At 48.1% G+C, this 4801-nt stretch overlaps 1 non-coding gene across 1 annotated transcript; it reads left to right on the forward strand.

Annotated features, from left to right (window-relative positions):
- Positions 1-443: 443 nt before the first annotated feature.
- On the forward strand, positions 444-516 carry TRNAA-CGC (transfer RNA alanine (anticodon CGC)). Its single transcript has one exon. It is a non-coding gene; the product is annotated as a tRNA-Ala (tRNA).
- Positions 517-4801: the final 4285 nt, after the last annotated feature.

Here is a 4801-nt window from a genome sequence, read left to right on the forward strand (position 1 = left end):
GTCCCCTAGAGTCTTATTGGGCTTGATGCAGCCTACCAAACGCGCCCTAAATAACCGTCATTTCCGAAAAGACATCGATGGAAACCATTGGCAACATATTCGCAGAATCTGTTTGCAACGATGGACACCATTCGCCTGAAACTGCGTTGTGGTTCGGTAACGTAGATCTTCTCGGTCGTTTGCCTGAGCTAATGCACATCCTGTTACCTTGAGCTCAGCCCCCTTGCTGATGGCAGGATCTCATTTGACTCTGTTTACCCTATATTTTAGCTGGCGTCTTGTAGAAACTGATGTTTTCTGCTAATAGAAGGAGAGAATTGGGCAGACCAAGACGAGCACCAACGTTCTGCCCATGGATGGCACTAAACCGAGAGTCGCGCTATCGTTCTCCTCTCCGGTAGCTTAAAAGATATGTAACTTCAGCAGTGAGTGATAACCAGCTCGGGGGTGTAGCTCATATGGTAGAGCGCTCGCTTCGCATGCGAGAGGCACGGGGTTCGATTCCCCGCACCTCCATTTTTTTTCCCAGAATCATCAGGTAAATGTTTATTTTTTACCTCCTGTTCATTTTGACCGTTGCCGTGTTCAGCTCTCGTCTCCAAGGCCCAGCCAACACAAGCGAGAAGCGCGCCGCGAACTGGCGCAGCCTTTTACCCTGCTGCCGTTCACCATCACACGCTCAAACGCTCCTCTCCCCTTCTCTCTCGTATACAGTGGTAGTAACAAAGCATGAAAAACAGTGGCGTCTCAGCTTACTTTAAACAAGGACGGCCTACGCAGGCAGCCATAATTTGTGAGGAATGTTCTTGGTACTGTATTACCTATAGCTGCTAGGTAGAAACCGATCATTCTCATTCCATTCCATTCCATTCATCCCACCCTCATGTTTTGTGTGGTTAATGATTAACGAGGACGTGTAGCTCGCGGCAAACATAATGCAACAAAAGGCGGGAAAGGCGGCACATCTAGCTAGAAATGGAGCCTGCGAAGGTGGACCTGCCCTGAGCTAGTAGGCGTGTTTCTTCCGGGTAGAGTTCCAAGTGTGCGACCTGTGGGGGGCTTTCTCGGACGAAAGCGGATGATTGCATGCGGTAAAGTGTTTGCGGTTTTGAGATTCGTCCATGCTTGTGCAGTTGTGCTCTGGGGCCGGCGTGCATGCCGGTGAATGAACGGAAAGGGCTCGTCCACCGGAGCTAGATAAGTGCAGGGTTTCGCCCCGGCCCGGGGGCTGCCGCTCTTGGTGCTTTGCATTTGATAGCACTGGTCTTCTATTATTTTTTATTGAAAAACCTTTCGATCTATCCATCTTAAATCATGATAGTACAACGAACACTAAAAATAATAAAAATTACATCCAACCGTAGACCACCCAGTGACGACTACAGGCGCTGAAGCGAGTCGAAGGCGCGCCGCTGTCATCGCCCCTCCCGCGCCGGAGCCGGGCAAACCTTGTTGTACGTAGTAGACAGTCGAGAAGTTATCGTGTTGAGGCCCCATAGAACCAACGCACTAGAACAACAACCGTCGCGGATGAAGAGTGTATATTAAAAGGATCCAACCTGAAGACATACGAACGAAGACGAACGACGAACAAATCCATCAAAGACATATCCGACGAAGACACGCCTCCACAAGTCCACCAATGATGCTACACGCATCACCGGAACAGAGGCTAGGCGGGAGGCCTTTATTTCATCTTCAGGGAGCCGCCGCCGTCTCGCTTTACTAAGCAGCACACAATCCCTAACAAAGCTCAAAAAAAGATCTAAAAACGAAGCCCTCCCATCGGAAAGGGCCGATATCCACTCCGTGTCCATAGCCCTAAGGCCACTGGGGACGGAACGGACCGGCGCCAACGTCGGCAGGAGGCAGAGAACCCTAACTTTTAGGGAGGCGGCGTCTGTGGTATTCTCTTCTCTGCGAAGATTCGGAGCGTGTTTTAGTTGGTTATTAAGGGTTTAATGCAAGACTGTGACAAAATAGTTACTCCCTCCAGTCCTTTTTAGTTTGCATATAAGATTTCTTCGAAGTCAAGGTATCTTTACTTTGACCAAGCTTATGGAAAAGAGTATCAACATTCACAATACCAAATCTATATTTTTAGAATCATTATGAAATGTAGTTTCATAGTATATATAGTTGGTATTGTGAATGTATATATTTTTTAATATAAATTTGGTCAAACTTGGTTGAGTTTGACTTGACAGAAATCTAATACGCGAAGTAAAAAGGATCGGAGGGAGTACTTTAGGAAGTCCTCGTTGGAGCATAGAATTTAAAAAGAAAAAAAAAGGAAGAACAATGTATTGTTGTCCTAACGAATATTTACAGTGAGGCACTTTGGATCATAGCATCGCACCAAGTGGATAGGATAGGAAGTTGTTCTCCGGGTCTTGGAGGAACCAAAACTTGAGCTATGACCATATGAACTTATCCACTCCCTTTCTCTCCGCTCTTTCTCCATCGAAGTACTGTTTGATTTGCTCTTGTTTTTTGCAAATGCTGCGGATATGCGATGTATACTAGTAGTACATCTCTGCATCTCCACATGCAAGATATACGTTTATTTTCAGAGGATTCATTAGTTCTGGCACTTATGTTGCGGGGATCGATCTCGGTACAATTACGTGTACCTGTTGCCTGTGCACATTCAAGCACAATCACTCATGGCAGAAAACAGGATATCGCTGGTCCCGTCGGTCCTAGACAAAGGGGGTACGTACGTAGTATGTTTAAGCTGGTCAAAGTGCCTCCGTGGAATAGATTTGGCCCCACTCCTGACATCGGCTCGTGCCCGGAAATGTGGCAGCACCAACGGGATACACAACGCATGATCGATACTTACCAGTCTACTGCTACGGGCCATCTAGCTGCAGCATTTACAGCTAGAGTGACTCGGGTAGCTTTTTCCTCTTCTTCTTTTGCGGGTAAAGATTGACTGGGGTAGCTAACAAAGAAAAAACCACTAAGAACATCTCTAACCGATCCTCGATGAATGCTTTTAGATTAAAATTTTGTCTTTTCTCCTCTAAACCACACCTAACAAGTCCCATATAATCTTTAGAAGAGTAAAAAAATTACTCCAGAGCCACCCCGAATCTCAAATATACTCCACCGAACCATTAAGAGGATACATTTCGTCAGCTCCCCTCTAGACCTGTTCATGGACAACCCGACCCGGAGGCCCGAACCCGAAACCTGACATCCTGACTGAGCTTAGGGTCCACTTTCTCGCCTGAAGCCAGACCTGAAAGCCCGGAAAAAGCCCAAAATAGTCAAATATATATTGATTCAAAATATATGTATAACAAATTAATATAATATTCCAGATATGGTTAATTTAATTAAAAATTGCCACTCGCATGTGCTCTAGGCCGGGCTCAGGCTTGGGATTTTTTTTCTTCGGGCTTTGCCAAGCACGGCCCGTGGAAGGACCAGGTTTACTCCCTCGCAGCCAGCCGTCCTTTGCACGAGAGCCCGAGCGCACACCACGCTCTGTCTCCTCGCCGAGTAGTACCCCGCACGCCGCCCCGAGCTTCTCCGACGACCGGATCACGGCGTCTCGTGCTAGTCTTTCTTTGGTGACCCTCCTCTTTGAGAGGTAGAGGCCAACGTACACGCCTCTTGCGCGCGTCGCGGCGGCGAACTCATGCACGATGTCGCTGGCGCGGCTGCACCCGTCGCTAGAGTGGGCTGTGTAGGCGGACAGCAAGAGGTGGAACTAGTCGTGGTGCTTGACGACGACGATTGTGAATGACGCGCCGCCCGCCGCCGCCGTGTCCATCCATCCACTGGATGGCATTGAGCACGACCAACGAATAGGGGCGGGTCCTCCGCCCCGTGCCCAACTCGGAGTTCATGAATGTGTTCATCCCAGAGTGGAAGAACATGATCACCTCCTACCGCTGCCACACGAGCAGCTCTGCCATCGGAATTCACAGTACCGACAGCGGCAATGATACACGTGCCCCCACCGCGATAGGCGGAGAAATTAGTCCGACGACGCCCACGGCGACCGATGCATGCAGAAGCGACACCCCCCCCCACCCCCGCGGGAATGTATCTGGTGCACCGGGGCAATTTGTGCTACCGGTGCACCGGTCGCCCGTTGCACATTAAAAAATATTCGAAAAAATTCAAAAAAAAAATCTAGTGCATTGACACAAGATCAATGTATGTTGTCACAGAATTTTAATTCAATATTTGAAACATTGCTCGAGATACAAAAATAACAAAATTGACACTGAATAGTACGTAACACAAGTTGGACTTCAGTTTTGGCCCATTAGCACATTGAGGTCAATTTTATCATTTTTGTATCTTGAGCATTGTTTTGAATTTTTATGACAACATACATTGATGTTGTGTCAATACACTAAATTATTTTCGAATTTTTTTAAATATTTTTGAATGTGCAACGGGATCCGGTGCACCGGTAGCACCAATTGTTTCCGGTGACGGCACTGCCACATCGTTTCCGGTTCCAGGTCGTTCCCAAGTTCTGTTGAGAGGCTTTGTACAAAATCAACCGATCCAAATTACAATTTCAGTCAACTGATCGATAGCAAAAAAACACAAGGGAGACGGAAAAACAAGAGACGAGAAAGCGGTCAAGGACGTACACGGGCGCCAGTCAGTGTGCGAATAGTAAGCGAGGCTCTGGCACAGACCCTGATCGCCTCACATGAGGGAGAGGCGAGCAAATGCGTTCAGTTCTCACATGCCAAACCCTGCCACCACACACCCCCCTCTCCAATCTCCACCCAACACCCAACCGCACGCACAAAACGCCCCCCGTTCG

This window comes from Triticum aestivum, chromosome 2A, assembly GCF_018294505.1.
Source record: "Triticum aestivum cultivar Chinese Spring chromosome 2A, IWGSC CS RefSeq v2.1, whole genome shotgun sequence".
In the NCBI taxonomy this organism is placed as follows: domain Eukaryota; kingdom Viridiplantae; phylum Streptophyta; class Magnoliopsida; order Poales; family Poaceae; genus Triticum; species Triticum aestivum.